We start from the raw sequence: 17,530 nt of genomic DNA on the forward strand, positions 1-17,530 counted from the left end.
ACGGGAGACATTGTGAGAAAGTAATCATTTTAATCCAGATACAGGAAACAGTTAAGGAAGTACTGTGGATGGCAGGAAAACAGTCAAAAGTTAGGTGACAAAATAGACTATTTGTAAACTATATGGAGTTTATATCTGCAGATTGTTTGGCAAACTGGCTTACTAAGAGATAGGTGAGTTCAAGCAATACTTGGAGCTGGGCTCAGAGATGCATATTTGTTATCTTAGCACTCAAGATGTGGAGGCAGGAGGATTCTGATTTCAAGGCCATCTTCAACAACATAGGCAGTTCAAGGCCACCCTGGGTTACAAGAGATCCTGTATTTAAAAGAGAAAGCAGTATTTTGTGCTAATGGCACTAGTCCTTTAGAAATGTAATGTGAAGAGCTATGATGGTCAGTGAAATAGGCAGAATGTGAACGAATAAGTATGCAGTGATTAGGATTTTGGATAATATGTATTTTAGCTAAGTGCTTTCCTTTGTATTTAAACTGCACTCGGAAAGACACGTCTGAAGTACACACATCTATTTTCAGTGGATATATCTGGGTCAGAGGGTGAGGGTCAGGCAGAGGAGACACACAGGGTTCAGTTTACACATACATCTCTTTTTGTCTTTCTGGAAAACTTGTAATTAGGAAAATATATTAAGATAGAAATATGGAGGGAGGGAGATGGCTAAGCAGCATGACATGAGTTTGATCTCTGGAACCTTGAGGTTGGGATGTGGGTTTGGGAGGGTGTCTGTGAGACCACCACTGCCAGCAGAGTAATGGTCTGAGGTAGGCAAAGGAAGTTCGGTTCAACACGACTAAGGAGCCACTGTTGATTCAAACACAGGTTCTATAAACTGACTGAGAAAAACAAGTTCACAATAGGAGTCTGGGGGAGGGTTTCGTGTGTTCTTGGACACACAGACAGTGTAAAGGTAACCAGGCTATTAGCCAAGTCCATTGCCAGCCTTCTGGGCAGACAACAGGCTGTGAATTCCTTTGAAGGACAACCCCATGTGTTGTTTAACATTTTAGATTCCACTAGAGCTTATGTGGGAGCACAAAGATCTGGTCTCCTACAGCACCCATAGGGTGAAAGGAAGGGAGGGACTCATGCTGGTTGTTCTCTGACCTCTAAACACATTCACTGAAGCATGGTTACATCAACGTCTACACCCCCGCCCCAAATAAATAAATAAATAAATAATAAATAAATAAATAAAATCATTTTAAAATGTAAAACTAAAAATGTAACTCAACTGACAAAAATCATGTACATCAATTATATTTTGGTAGTGGTACATAATACATTGACTCGTTGAGCAAAGTATATTTAGATGAAAACAATTCTTTTTTTGTAGTGTATCTTTGGGTGTGTTTCTGTCTCAAACTTCTTCCAAAATAATCATGCAGTTTTCTCTTCAGTTCAGGCAGGAAGTGAATATCTAGTTTGGGGCTTAGAGACAGTAAAAAATCGTGTGTTTAGAGAATCGCTGCCATTGGGTTGTACATTCTAGAAAGATCTGGCTTATGTGAGGACTCTAAGCCCCACCTTTCCCCTTTCCTGTTTGAAAAGCTTCAGGATCAGAGCCTTTCAGAACTGCAATTTTGATTCTGACCACCAGATGGCAGATATCTTCATTGTCCTTACTAGAGGACATAGGATTTTGTGAGTGTGCCTGTGTGTGTGTGTGTGTGTGTGTGTGTGTGTGTGTGTGTGTGTGTGTTTGTGTGTAATTCAAAGCAAATGTTTGTTTTTTTGAATCAAATCAAATCAGAAAACACAGGGTTAAAACAAACAAAAACTTCAACATCCCTCCCCAAACCAAAACAAAACAATCCCCCCAAAAAACCAAAAATAAAAAAAAAACCTCTCCAAAATTACATACATATTTTGGTAATAGACGATGACGCAACAATGAATCCAAGTGGAATGGAGGAGCAGTGTTAGTTTCTAAACAAGCACACCTCACACTTTTTTATCTCAAAATATTTTGATAGTGAGATGCATTGACAGGAAAAAGGCTTTAATGTAACTAAAAAGTCCAAGATTCCAATGACAGTCTTAAAGCTAATTAGCAGTGTTCTCAAATATGGACAGCCTGGTATAGTTCTGTGAAAGAGTCATATACGCTGCCCTAAAAGATCCCTGCCGAAAATCGAGTGACTTAAATGGGTCTGAGGAAAGTAGGACTTTCATGATATGAAAAGTATTTCAGGATGTAGTATGATAGGGCTGCAAGAGCAATACCACCATTATCAGAAGTCACAGAAGAGCTTATTGCTGTACCTTGCATGAACAACAAACACCTGCATTACAGGAAACACAACCACATGACCCATTGAACATCATTCCACAACAGTTTTACTCAGCAGAGAATAAGTCATAAATCTTTTCTGTAAAAATTCCAAGTATTGGATGTGCAGCTTCACATTACATCACCATGTTTTGCCTTATTTTCCAAGTACAAAACACAATGTGGTGAAATAAGATGTCCACATTAAAAATAAAGCCTACAAAACAGTTCCAGTGCTAGGAAAGATTATTCATATAGAACATTGTGATCTCCATGGTCCAAAAATTTAAACAAAGTCCATGTATACATCTTGTTTACTTTTCTTTGCCACACTAACTTTATTGAGGTGAATTCACAATTGTAGTTCTTCGTTCAGTAAGTGGACACAAATGTTTTCCCACATAGTTAATAAAAACAGGAGGTCAAGTTGAATATGCCAAAATGATGTTGTTGGTATTTTACTATTTTGGCTCTTTGGAGGCCCACCACCCAGCTCCCAAATAAATCACACACAGATGCTTATTCTTAATTATAAATGCCTGGCCTTAGCTAGGCTTAGTTTCTAGCCAGCTTTCCTTAACTTAAGTTATCCCATCTTTTTTTTTTGCCTCTGGACCTTCCCTGTTCTCTAGATTCTGTAAACCTTACTCTTCCTCTGTGTCTTGCTGTGTAGCTGAGTGGCTGAACCTGGAATCCTCCTTCCACTCTGGCTCCTCCTTTTCAATTCCCTCTTCCCTGATTTCTCCTTCTGTTTATTCTCTCTGCCTGCCAGCCCCAACTATCCTTTCTCCTGCCTCACCATTGGCTGCTCAGTTCTGTATGAGACCATCAGGTGTGTTAGGCACAGTAACACAACTTCACAGTGTTAAACAAATGCAACAGAAACAAAGTAACACACCTTAAAATAATATTCTTCAACATGGTATCTTCAGCCAGATACTTTAGCATTTTGAAGAAAAGTAGAGAAGAGATTTCCTTGGTTTCCATAGCTTGATAGGCTTAAAAGAAAACAACACCAACACCAACAACAATATCCACTTCTTCAACAACAAACAGCAGCACTGTTATCCACATGGGAATGGAGGATCCCTTCTCTGTTTTCTCTGACCTGACATCTGCCAAGGGAACCTACTTAGGGACATATTTAGATGAGAATGATTGCCCCATCCTGGAATCATCCAAGTTCTAGTGGCTGGCCTGCAGCCCCTTTGGTTGGTCTGCAGCAACTAGCATTAATTCCTGTAGGCACCGATGCTTCCAAGGGGAACAGCTCCTTAAGAATATCCCTTTCTGCTCTTCTTTACTTTAGCACTTAATGGTGTTGCTTGTTTTTGCTCTTTTGTGGGGCCTGCCAACCAGCTCCCAATAAGTCACACACAGGGCTTATTCTTAATTATAAATGCCCGGCTTTAGCTTGACTTGTTTCTAGCCAGCTTTTTTTTTCAAATATTCCCATCACCCTTATGCCTCTGGGCTTTTCCCGTTCTCTTATTTCTGTAAATCTTACTCTTACTCTGTGGCTGGTTGGCTGGGTGACTAGTCCCTAGTGTCCTCTCTGTCTCTGTCTCTCTCTCTCTTGCCCATACTCATTGATCTCTCCTCCTAGGTTTCCCCTTCCGTTTATTCTCTCTGCCTGCCAGCCCCACCTACCCTTTCTCTTGCCTAACTATTGGCCATTCACTTCTTTATTAGACCATCATTTGTTTTAGACAGGCATAGTAACACAACTTCACAGAATTAAACAAATGCACATAAACAAAAGTAACACACCTTAAGATAATATTTCCCCAAACACTCATTTTTTCCTAGGAACTGTTTGCTTGAAATGTCTTGTTAACCTGCTGACAACTGAGGCTCTGTTGCTTGAAGCCAGTATAGTTTCATGAGATATGATTCGATTGCATCCAAATTTTCTACGTTCATTTGAAATGCATGCAAATTTTGTCACTCTCAGTATTACTAGGCTTTAATGTTTGGTTCTTGGCATTTAATTAAAGGTATGATATGGCACTTAGTAAATATGATACCTAGATGTCATGCTGGGAGTTAAGGCATACTGTGCCCAGTGTTTTGTATAATATTATGAATACAGACAGCTTCAATAAACAGAAAATGGAGCCTAGAGAGATGACTTAGCATTTAAGAGCACATACCTGCTCTCCCAGACAATCAGAGTTCAGTTTCCCGAATCCACATTGGGTGGCTGGCCCACAGCCACTTGCAAATCCAAGTCCAGGATCTAAATTCTCTGGCCTCCACTGACACATATAGGCACACATACACAACCCCACACAAAGACTGCTCCCCCATTATATAAAAACAAAACAAAAATCCAAAAAGTGGATTATGAGAAAAACCACATGTAAGCTGATATGTATACACAATAGAATTTTCTCCAGCTATATATAAATATAAAATTGTGATTTTTTTCAGCAAAATGAATGGAACTAGAAATTGTTATGTCTGATCTGGGCATCATGGCACATATGTTTAATTTCAGAACTTGGAAAACAGAGGCAGTAGAATGTCTGTGAGTTCAAAGCCAGTGTGATCTACATAGAGAGTGAGTTCCAGGACAGCTAGATCTACATAGAGAAACCCTGTGTCCCCTTCTGTCCCTACGCCCCCAAAAAAGTCTCAGGACAAAACCACATTTTCTCTAATATGTAGATCTTAGATTTTAGTTTGTATGTGTGTGTGTGCCTGTCATGAAAGAAGAAAGAGGACTGTGGAAAGAGAAAAGGGGGGCCTAAGAGAGGACGGAGGAGGAGAGAAAGCCCAAGAGATGGGTATATAGTGCTGGTTGGTCATCGGAAGAGTCATGGGCCACAGAAGAACCCAATGTTAGTTTTTAGAGCTTTATTAGGAGGGAAAAATGGGTGTGGAGAAGGGGACCAGGCCTGGTGAGAGATAAAGATGTTTGAGGGAGCAGAGCAGAGCAGAGAGAAAACAGAAAGAGGGGGTGGGGGTTCATATCCGGCTTTTTAAAGGTGGGGATTGTGTCAGCACCTGCTGCTGCTGTAAGCCATTAGAGCCAAGCTGCACATGTACAGAATCCTAACACCAAGAATACCTGCAACAGAAAAGCAGAAGGGGGTCACTGGGAACAGGAGCTGTAGGAGGAGAGCAAGGTCGGGGGTGGGGATGTGGGGGTGGGGGGACAAAGCCCAATAAATACAAAAGTATTCATGGACATGACATAAGGAAACTTGTTACTTATCAGTTTTTTTTTAAAAAAAGATGAATAAAAAAGACCAACAGGAAATGATGATGCAGGTGGAGGCTATCACTCAATAGTGTACTTGCCCAGAATGCATGAATCTATCGTTAGAACGAAATGAAAAACAGAAGATGGTACAAAGAGCACTGATTTATTTGAGATACTGGTATTCCTCTCAGGTATGAGAGCAGCACCACGGAGCCACATCCTGAACCACAAAGGTTTGTTTGATTTTTCTAAACACGGTTTCTGTGTGTAGTAGCCCTAGCCTGCCTGGAACTCACTCTGTAAACTAGGATGGCCTCAAACTCACAGAATGATGCAACAGGAATTTCGTTCTTTTTGGGAGGAGGTTTTCTCAGTTTAGCTTTGGAGCCTGTTCAGAAATTTGCTCTGTAGACCATGCTGGCCTCGAACTCAGAGATATCCAACTGCCTCTGCCTCCCAAGTGCTGGGCACCATCACCACCAGGCACAGCCAATACTCTTGACTGAAACGCTATTGGCGGGCTGGAGAGATGGGTCAGTGGTTGGGAACAGTGGCTGTTCTTCTGGTAGACCTGGGTTCAATTCCCAGCACCCACATAGCAGCTCACAACTGTCCCGTTTCCAAGGAAAAAAAGACTACTGACCTACCTCTCTTCAGTTCACTTTTTGCTAAATTCACAATGAAGATCAGGGTATAGGAAGGTTAAGTGAATCAGGGAAACGACCTTGCAGGGATGCTGCTTAGTAGGAAAATCTGGAATTAATCAAAAGCTTTCTCTTTTATGTCAGGAAGTTTCCAAGGTTCTAACTGCCTAGTCTTAGTGAATAATTGATGCTGGATGGGACATTGCTTAATTAAAAAAACACAAAAACAACTGCATGTGGGGCAGTGGTGGCACACACCTTTAATCAGAGCACAGGGGAGGCAGAGGCAGGTGGATCTCTGTGAGTTCGAGTCCAGCCTGGTCTACAGATCAAGTTCCAGGACAGACTCCAAAGCTACACAGAGAAACCCTGCCTTGAAAAAAACAAAAAAATCTGCATTACTATTTTCAATATTAGTATTATTGAAAAAATTAAAAGTGGACATGCTGATGCACACCTGTATTCTCTGCACTTGGCGAGTGCAAGGTCAGTTTGGTGTACATGAGACACTATGGAAAAAATACAATAAAATTTAGACATAATACATAGAAAAAATTCAGTAAAGACCATCTAAGACAGTGGTTCTCAAGCTTCCTAATGCTGTGACCCTTTAGTACAGTCCCTCATGTTGTGGTGACCTACAAGCATAAAATTATTTTTGTTGCTACTTCACAACTATAGTTTTGCTACTGTTATGAATCATAATGTAGATATCTGATATGCAGGACATCTGATTTGCAACCCCTGTAAATGGGTCCTTTGACCCTAAAGGGTTCACGACCCACAGGTTGAGAACCATTGGTCTAAGCTGTTTACAGTAAACCTGTAGTTAATTCTCATGATCAATGATGCATTCCCAGTAATCAATGCAGAGAGGTGGGTGAATGGGATAGACAAAGAGTTATCTGGAAGTCTGTCTCTATCTGTCCATGTGTTTGTGATGTCCCCATCCTTGAGTGTGAGCTGGGAGCTAGGGGAGGCTTTGTACAGCCACTGAAGTTGGAATCATTCAAGCTTTTCCTTTGTGTCCTGGGTGCTGGCATGGGATGCTCCCAGGGGAAAGCTCAAGTTCTGATACTATGGTCAATTTTATTCATTTCTCATTTATGAAGTATAAATGCCTTCGAAATTGCCATTTCACTCATTTCCAGGAGTACCCTTCAGGGGCATTAAATGCATCCACATTATCCTGGAGATGGCCGTCAGTGGGAAGGACAAAGCCCTGGATTTAATCCTCAATAGCTATACACAAATAAACACAATCACATTGTTGTGAAACCCTCACCACCATTCTTCCCCAGTACTTATCTTACATCACTGGAATTCTGTACTCATTGATATAATTTCCTATTTTCCCTCCCGCAGACACTGAAATCCATCATTCTACTCTCCATTTCATATGAATTTGGCTCCTGAGTACATAATAGAAGTGGAATCATAGTGTGTTTGTCCTTTGCTGTCTTGCTTCTTTTGTTTAGGATGTTTTCACAGGGTTTACCTGTGTAGTGGTTCATTTAGCAGACATTCTTTAATTTTGAAGGCCAAATGACAGTCCATCCTGTGGATATGCCATACTTGTCTGTCCATGAACATGGGTGTTTCCATCATTTGACCATTATGGATAATGCTGCTATGACCATGAATGGGAAGCTACCCCATTTGAATCTCTGCTCTCATTTCTTTTCAGTACATGCCTAGAAGGTGAATTACTGGATCACGGGTTAGTTCAATGTCTAATTTTTGAAGGGCTGCTCTACTGTTTTCTAAAGAGGCTGCACCATTTGTGTTTACATCGACAATACAATGTGTCCCACTGTCTTCATATCTCCATCAACACATTTTGTTTTTATATAATAGCTATCTTAGTAGATGCTATACATTATGCATCTTAAAATAAACTGTTCGTTATTTTATATAGGAAGGTTTAAAGTGAATATTATTGAAAACATTAAAATGACATGGTGTTGCACGCCTGTCTTTTCAGCACTTGTTAGAGAGAGTCAGCAGGACCGGGAGTTCAAGATCAGTTTGGTCTACGGGAGACACTGTGAGAAAGTAATCATTTTAATCCAGATACAGAAAACAGTTAAGGAAGTACTGTGGATGGCAGGAAAAAGTCAAAAGTTAGGTGACAAAATAGACTATTTGTAAACTATATGGAGTTTATATCTGCAGAATGTTTGGCAAACTGGCTTACTAAGAGATAGGTGAATTCAAGCAATACTTGGAGCTGGGCTCAGAGATGCATATTTGTTATCTCAGCACTCAAGATGTGGAGGCAGGAGGATTCTGATTTCAAGGCCATCTTCAACAACATAGGCAGTTCAAGGCCACCCTGGGTTACAAGAGATCCTGTATTTAAAAGAGAACGCAATATTTTGTGCCTATTAGGCACTAGTCCTTTATAAATGTAATGTGAAGAGCTATGATGGTCAGTGAAATAGGCAGAATGTGAACGAGTAAGTATGCAGTGATTAGGATTTTGGATAATATGTATTTTAGCTAAGTGCTTTCCTTTGTATTTAAACTGCACTCGAAAAAAATCAGGTCTGAAGTGCACACATCTATTTTCAGTGGATATATTTGAGTCAGAGAGTGAGGGTCAGGCAGAGGAGACACACAGGGTTCAGTTTACACATACATCTCTTTTTGTCTTTCTGGAAAACTTGTAATTAGGAAAATATATTAAGATAGAAATATGGAGGGAGGGAGATGGCTAAGCAGCATGACATGAGTTTGATCTCTGGAACCTTGAGTTGCGGATGTGGGTGTGGGAGGGTGTCTCTGAGACCACCACTGCCAGCAGAGTAATGGTCTGAGGGAGGCAAAAGTGAGTTCGGTTCAACACGACTAAGGAGCCACTGTTGATTCAAACACAGGTTCTATAAACTGACTGAGAAAAACAAGTTTACAATAGGAGTCTGGGGGAGGGTTTCGTGTGTTCTCGGACACACAGACAGTGTAAAGGTAACCAGGCTATTAGCCAAGTCCATTGCCAGCCTTCTGGGCAGACAACAGGGCTGTGCATTCCTTTGAAGGACAACCCCATGTGTTGTTTAACATTTTAGATTCCACTAGAGCTTATGTGGGAGCACAAAGATCTGGGCTCCTACAGCACCCATAGGGTGAAGGGAAGGGACGGACTCATGCTGGTTGTTCTCTGACCTCTAAACTCATTCACTGAAACACGGTTACATCAACGTCTACACCCCTGCCCCAAATAAATAAATATATAAATAAATAAATAAATAAATAAAATCATTTTAAAATGTAAAACTAAAAATGTAACTCAAATGACAAAAATCACGTACATCTATTATATTTTGGAAGTGGTACATAATACATTGACTCGTTGAGCAAAGTATATTTAGATGAAAACAATTCTTTTTTTGTAGTGTATCTTCGGGTGTGTTTCTGTCTCAAACTTCTTCCAAAATGATCATGCAGTTTTCTCTTCAGTTCAGGCAGGAAGTGAATATCTAGTTTGGGGCTTAGAGACAGTAGAAAATCGTGTGTTTAGAGAATCGCTCCCAGTGGGTTGTACATTCTAGAAAGATCTGGTGGTTTATGTCATGACTCTAAGCCCCACCTTTCCCCTTTCCTGTTTGAAAAGCTTCAGCATCAGAGCCTTTCAGAACTGCAATTTTGATTCTGACCACCAGATGGCAGATGTCTTCATTGTCCTTATTAGAGGACATAGGATTTTGTGAGTGTGTGGGGGTGTGTGTGTGTGTTTGTGTGTGTGTGTTTGTGTGTAATTCAAAGCAAATGTTTGTTTTTTTGAATCAAATCAAATCAGAAAGCATAGGGTTAAATCAAACAAAAACTTCAACATCCCTCTCCAAACCAAAACGAAACAATCCCCCCAAAAAACCAAAAAAAAAAAAAAAAAAAAAAAACCTCTCCAAAATTACATATATATTTTGGTAATACAAGATGACGCAACAATGAATCCAAGTGGAACAGAGGAGCAGTGTTACTTTCTAATTTCTTAACCAGCACACCTCACACTTTTTTATCTCAAAATATTTTGATAGTGAGATGCATTGTCAGGAAAAAGGCTTTACTGTAACTAAAAAGTCCAAGATTCCAATGACAGTCTTAAAGCTAATTAGCAGTGTTCTCAAATATGGACAGCCTGGTATAGTTCTGTGAAAGAGTCATATATGCTGCCCTAAAAGATCCCTGCCGAAAATCGAGTGTATTTAAATGGGTCTGAAGGCAGTAGGACTTTCATGATATGAAAAGTATTTCAGGATGTAGTGTGATAGGGCTGCAAGAGCAATACCACCATTATCAGAAGTCACAGAAGAGCTTATTGCTGTACCTTGCATGAACAACAAACACCTGCATTACAGGAAACACACCCACTTGACCCATTGAACATCATTCCACAACAGTTTTACTCAGCAGAGAATAAGTCATAAATCTTTTCTGTAAAAATTCCAAGTATTGGATGTGCAGCTTCACATTACATCACCACGTTTTGCCTTATTTTCCAAGTACAAAAACAATGTGGTGAAATAAGATGTCCACATTAAAAATAAAGCCTACAAAACAGTTCCAGTGCTAGGAAAGATTATTCATATAGCACATTGTGATCTCCATGGTCCGAAAATTAAACAAAGTCCATGTATACATCTTGTTTACTTTTCTTTGCCACACTAACTTTATTGAGGTGAAATCACAATTGTAGTTATTCAGTCAGTAAGTGGACACAAATGTTTTCCCACATAGTTAATAAAAACAGGAGGTCAAGCTGAATATTCCAAAATGAAGTTGTTGGTATTTTACTCTTTTGGTTCTTTGGAGGCACACCACCCAGCTCCCAAATACATCACACAAAGAGGCTTATTCTTAATTAAAAATGCCCGGCCTTAGCTAGGCTTAGTTTCTAGCCAGCCTTCCTTAACTTAAGTTATCCCATCTTTCTTTTGCCTCTGGACCTTCCCTGTTCTCTAGATTCTGTAAACCTTACTCTTCCTCTGTGTCTTGCTGTGTAGCTGAGTGGTTGACGCTGGAGTCCTCCTTCTGCTCTGGCTCCTCCTTTTCAAATCCCTCTTCCCTGGTTTCTCCTTCTGTTTATTCTCTCTGCCTGCCTGTCCCACCTATTCTTTCTCCTGCCTCACCATTGGCTGCTCAGTTCTGTAGGAGACCATCAGGTGTGTTAGGCACAGTAACACAACTTCACAGAGTTAAACAAATGCAACAGAAACAAAGTAACACCCCTTAAAATAATATTGTTCAACATGGTATCTTCAGCCAGATACTTTAGCATTTTGAAGAAAAGTAGAGAAGAGATTTCCTTGGTTGGTTTCCATAGCTTGATTGCCTCAAAAGAAAACAACACCAACACCAACAACAATATCCACTTCTTCAAAAACGAACAGCAGCACTGTTATCCACATGGGAATGGAGCATCCCTTCTCTGTTTTCTCTGACCTGACATCTGCCAAGGGAACCTACTTAGGGACATATTTAGATGAGAATGATTGCCCCATCCTGGAATCATCTGAGTTCTAGTGGCTGGCCTGCAGCCCCTTTGGTTGGTCTGCAGCAACTAGCATTAATTCCTCTAGGCACAGATGCTTCCTAGGGGAACAGCTCCTTAAGAATATCCCTTTCTGCTCTTCTTTACTTTAGCACTTAATGGTGTTGTTTGTTTTTGCTCTTTTGTGGGGCCTGCCAACCAGCTCCCAATAAGTCACACACAGGGCTTATTCTTAATTATAAATGCCTGGCTTTAGCTTGACTTGTTTCTAGCCAGCTTTTTTTTCAAATATTCCCATCACCCTTATGCCTCTGGGCTTTTCCCGTTCTCTTTTTTCTGTAAATCTTACTCTTACTCTGTGGCTGGTTGGCTGGGTGACTAGTCCCTAGTGTCCTCTCTGTCTGTGTCTCTCTCTTGCCCATGCTCATTGATCTCTCCTCCCAGATTTCCCCTTCTTTTTATTCTCTCTGCCTGCCAACACCACCTATCCTTTCTCCTGCCAGCAATTGGCCATTCACTTCTTTATTAGACCATCATTTGTTTTAGACAGGCACAGTAACACAGCTTCACAGAATTAAACAAATGCACATAAACAAAAGTAACACACCTTAAAATAATATTTCCCCAAACACTCATTTTTTGCTAGGAACTGTTTGCTTGAAATGTCCTGTTAACCTGCTGACAACTGAGGCTCTGTTGCTTGAAGCCAGTATAGTTTCATGAGATATGATTCGATTGCATCCATATTTTCTATGTTCATTTGAAATGCATGCAAATTTTGTCACTCTCAGTATTACTGGTCTTTAATGACTGGTTCTTGGCATTTAATTAAAGGTATGGAATGGCACTTAGTAAATATGATACCTAGATGTCATGCTGGGAGTTAAGGCATACTGTGCCCAGTGTTTTGTATAATATTATGAATACAGACAGCATCAATAAACAGAAAATGGAGCCTAGAGAGATGACTTAGCATTTAAGAGCACATACCTGCTCTCCCAGACAATCAGAGTTCAGTTCCCTGAATCCACATTGGGTGGCTGGCCCACAGCCACTTGCAAAACCAGGTCCAGGATCTAAATTCTCTGGCCTCCATTGACACATATAGGCACACATACACAACCCCACACACAGACTGCTCTTCCCATTATATAAAAACACACAAAAATCCAAAAAGTGGATTATGAGAAAAAACACATGTAAGCTGATATGTATACACAATAGAATTTTCTCCAGCTATATATAAATATAAAATTGTGATTTTTTTCAGCAAAATGAATGGAACTGGAAATTGTTATGTCTGATCTGGGCATCATGGCACATATCTTTAATTTCAGTACTTGGGAAACAGAGGCAGTAGGATGTCTGTGAGTTCAAAGCCAGTCTGATCTACATAGAGAGTGAGTTCGAGGACAGCTAGGGCTACATAGAGAAACCCTGTGTCCCCTTCTGTCCCTACCCCGAAAAAAAGTCTCAGGACAAAACCACATTTTCTCTAACATGTAGATCTTAGATTTTAGTTTGTATGTGTGTGTGTGCCTGTCATGAAAGAAGAAAGGGGACTGTGGAAAGAAAAAGGGGGGGCCTAAGAGAGGACTGAGGAGGAGAGAAGGCCCAAGAGATGGGTATATGGTGCTGCTTGGTCATCGGAAGAGTCATGGGCCACGGAAGAACCCAATGTTAGTTTTTAGAGCTTTATTAGGAGGGAAAAATGGGTGTGGAGAAGGGGACCAGGCCTGGTGAGAGAGAAAGATGTTTGAGGGAGCAGAGCAGAGCAGAGAGAAAACAGAAAGAGGGGGTGGGGGTTCACATCCGGCTTTTTAAATGTGGGGATTGCGTCAGCACCTGCTGCTGCTGTAAGCCATTAGAGCCAAGCTGCACATGTACAGAATCCTAACACCAAGAATACCTGCAAGAGAAAAGCAGAAGGGGGTCACTGGGAACAGGAGCTGTAGGAGGAGAGCAAGGTCACAGGTGGGGATGTGGGGGTGGGGGGACAAAGCCCAATAAATACAGAAGTATTCATGGACATGACATAAGGAAACTTGTTACTTTATCAGTTTTTTTAAAAAAAAGATGAGTAAAAAAGACCAACAGGAAATGATGATGCAGGTGGAGGCTATCACTCAATAGTGTACTTGCCCAGAATGCATGAATCTATCGTTAGAACGAAATGAAAAACAGAAGATGGTACAAAGAGCACTGATTTATTTGAGAAACTGGTATTCCTCTCAGGTATTAGATCAGCACGACGGAGCCACATCCTGAACCACAAAGGTTTGTTTGATTTTTCTAAACAGGGTTCTCTGTGTAGTCCTGGCTAGCCTGGAACTCACTCTGTAAACTAGGATGGCCTCAACCTCACAGAATGATGCAACAGGAATTTCTTTCTTTTTGGGGGGAGGGGAGTGTTTCGGATTTCTCTGATTAGCTTTGGAGTCTGCTCAGAAACTTGCTCTGTAGACCAGGCTGGCCTCGAACTCACAGATATCCACCTGCCTCTGCCTCCCAAGTGTTGGGCACCACCACCACCAGGCACAGCCAATACTCTTAACTGAGTATCCATTGGCGGGCTGGAGAGATGGGTCAGTGGTTGGGAACAGTGGCTGTTCTTCTGGTAGACCTGGGTTCAATTCCCAGCACCCACATGGCAGCTCACAACTGTGCCATTTCCAAGGGAAAAAAGACTACTCACCCATCTCTCTCCAGTTCACTTTTTGCTAAATTCACAATGAAGATCAGGGTATAGGAAGGTTAAGTGAATCAGGGAAACGACCTTGCAGGGATGCTGCTTAGTAGGAAAATCTGGACTTAATCAAAAACCTTGTCTTTTATGTCAGAAAGTTTCCAAGGTTCTAACTGCCTAATCTTAGTGAATAATTGATGCTAGCCAAGACATTGCTTAATTAAAAAACAAAAACAAACAACAACAACAAAAAAACTACTGTGGGCTGGAGAGATGGCTCAGAGGTTAAGGGTACTGGCTGTTCTTCCAAAGGCCCTGAGTCCAATACCCAGCAAGCACATGGTGGCTCACAACCATCTGTAATAGGATCTGATGCCCCCTTCTGGCCTGCAGCCATATATGCAGGCAGAACACTGTATACATAATAAATAAATAAATCTTAAAAAAAAAAACCCCAAAAAAACTGTATGTGGGGCAGTGGTGGCACACGCCTTTAATCCCAGCACTAAGGGAAACAGAGCCAGGTGATCTGTGTGAGTTTGAGTCCACCCTGGTCTACAGAGCGAGATCCAGGACAGGAACCAAAACTACACAGAGAAACCCGGTCTCATAACAAAGAAACAAATAAAGAAACAAAACCAACCAACGAACCAAACCAACAAAAAAACTTGGGCTCTTTGGAAGAGCAAACAGTGCTCTCTTTTCTTTTTCTTCTTGTTCTTTTTCTTTTTTAAATGGCTTTTCAAGACTGGTTTTCTCTGTGTAGCTTTGGAGTCTGTTGTGGAACTCGCTCTGTGGAACAGGCTGGCCTCGAACTCAGATCCACCTGCCTCTGCCTCCTAGTGCTAGGCACCACCACCTCCCGGCACAGCCAATACTCTTAATTGAGGCACCTTCTTCGGGCTAGAGAGATGGCTCAGTAGTTGGGAGCAGTGGCTGCTCTTCTGGTAGACCCGGGTTCAATTCCCAGCACCCACAGGGTAGCTCTCAACTGTCCCTTGGAAAAAGACTACCAGCCTGTTTCTCTCTGCTTCACTTTTTATGAAATTCACATTGAAGATCAGGGTATAGGAAGGTTAAGTAAATCAGGGAAACGACCCTGCAGGGAGGCTGTTTAGTAGGAAAATCTGGAATTAATCAAAAGCTTTCTCTTTTATTTCAGGAAGTTTCCAAGGTTCTAACTGCCTAGTCTTAGTGAATAATTGATGCTGGACAGGACATTGCTTAATTAAAAAAACACAAAAACAACTGCATGTGGGGCAGTGGTGGCACACACCTTTAATCAGAGCACAGGGGAGGCAGAGGCAGGTGGATCTCTGTGAGTTCGAGTCCAGCCTGGTCTACAGATCAAGTTCCAGGACAGACTCCAAAGCTACACAGAGAAACCCTGCCTTGAAAAAAACAAAAAAATCTGCATTACTATTTTCAATATTAGTATTATTGAAAAAATTAAAAGTGGACATGCTGATGCACACCTGTATTCTCTGCACTTGGCGAGTGCAAGGTCAGTTTGGTGTACATGAGACACTATGGAAAAAATACAATAAAATTTAGACATAATACATAGAAAAAATTCAGTAAAGACCATCTAAGACAGTGGTTCTCAAGCTTCCTAATGCTGTGACCCTTTAGTACAGTCCCTCATGTTGTGGTGACCTACAAGCATAAAATTATTTTTGTTGCTACTTCACAACTATAGTTTTGCTACTGTTATGAATCATAATGTAGATATCTGATATGCAGGACATCTGATTTGCAACCCCTGTAAATGGGTCCTTTGACCCTAAAGGGTTCACGACCCACAGGTTGAGAACCATTGGTCTAAGCTGTTTACAGTAAACCTGTAGTTAATTCTCATGATCAATGATGCATTACTACTAACCAATGAGAGAGGTGGGTGAATGGGATAGACAAAGAGTTATCTGGAAGTCTGTCTCTATCTGTCCATGTGTTTGTGATGTCCCCATCCTTGAGTGTGAGCTGGGAGCTAGGGGAGGCTTTGTACAGCCACTGAAGTTGGAATCATTCAAGCTTTTCCTTTGTGTCCTGGGTGCTGGCATGGGATGCTCCCAGGGGAAAGCTCAAGTTCTGATACTATGGTCAATTTTATTCATTTCTCATTTATGAAGTATAAATGCCTTCGAAATTGCCATTTCACTCATTTCCAGGAGTACTCTTCAGTGACATTAAATGCATCCATATTATCCTGGAGATGGCCGTCAGTGGGAAGGACAAAGCCCTGGATTTAATCCTCAATAGCTATACACAAATAAACACAATCACATTGTTGTGAAACCCTCACCACCATTCTTCCCCAGTACTTATCTTACATCACTGGAATTCTGTACTCATTGATATAATTTCCTATTTTCCCTCCCGCAGACACTGAAATCCATCATTCTACTCTCCATTTCATATGAATTTGGCTCCTGAGTACATAATAGAAGTGGAATCATAGTGTGTTTGTCCTTTGCTGTCTTGCTTCTTTTGTATAGCATGTTTTCAAAGGGTTTACCTGTGTAGTGGTTCATTTAGCAGACATTCTTTAATTTTGAAGGCCAAATGACAGTCCATCCTGTGGATATGCCATACTTGTCTGTCCATGAACATGGGTGTTTCCATCATTTGACCATTATGGATAATGCTGCTATGACCATGAATGGGAAGCTACCCCATTTGAATCTCTGCTCTCATTTCTTTTCAGTACATGCCTAGAAGGTGAATTACTGGATCACTGGTTAGTTCAATGTCTAATTTTTGAAGGGCTGCTCTACTGTTTTCTAAAGAGGCTGCACCATTTGTGTTTACATTGACAATACAATGTGTCCCACTGTCTTCATATCTCCATCAACACATTTTGTTTTTATATAATAGTTATCTTAGTAGATGCTATACATTATGCATCTTAAAATAAACTGTTCGTTATTTTATATAGGAAGGTTTAAAGTGAATATTATTGAAAACATTAAAATGACATGGTGTTGCATGCCTGTCTTTTCAGCACTTGTTAGAGAGAGTCAGCAGGACCGGGAGTTCAAGATCAGTTTGGTCTACGGGAGACACTGTGAGAAAGTAATCATTTTAATCCAGATACAGAAAACAGTTAAGGAAGTACTGTGGATGGCAGGAAAAAGTCAAAAGTTAGGTGACAAAATAGACTATTTGTAAACTATATGGAGTTTATATCTGCAGAATGTTTGGCAAACTGGCT

The 17,530-nt window shown here is 40.9% G+C and overlaps 2 pseudogenes; both read right to left on the reverse strand.

Moving 5' to 3' along the window:
- Positions 1–3,218: 3,218 nt before the first annotated feature.
- On the reverse strand, positions 3,219–4,557 carry LOC131900107 (lamina-associated polypeptide 2-like; annotated as a pseudogene).
- Positions 4,558–11,400: 6,843 nt separating this feature from the next.
- On the reverse strand, positions 11,401–16,941 carry LOC131900108 (lamina-associated polypeptide 2-like; annotated as a pseudogene).
- Between the last annotated feature and the right edge of the window lie 589 nt (positions 16,942–17,530).

This window comes from Peromyscus eremicus, chromosome X (genome assembly GCF_949786415.1).
Source record: "Peromyscus eremicus chromosome X, PerEre_H2_v1, whole genome shotgun sequence".
Classification (NCBI taxonomy): domain Eukaryota; kingdom Metazoa; phylum Chordata; class Mammalia; order Rodentia; family Cricetidae; genus Peromyscus; species Peromyscus eremicus.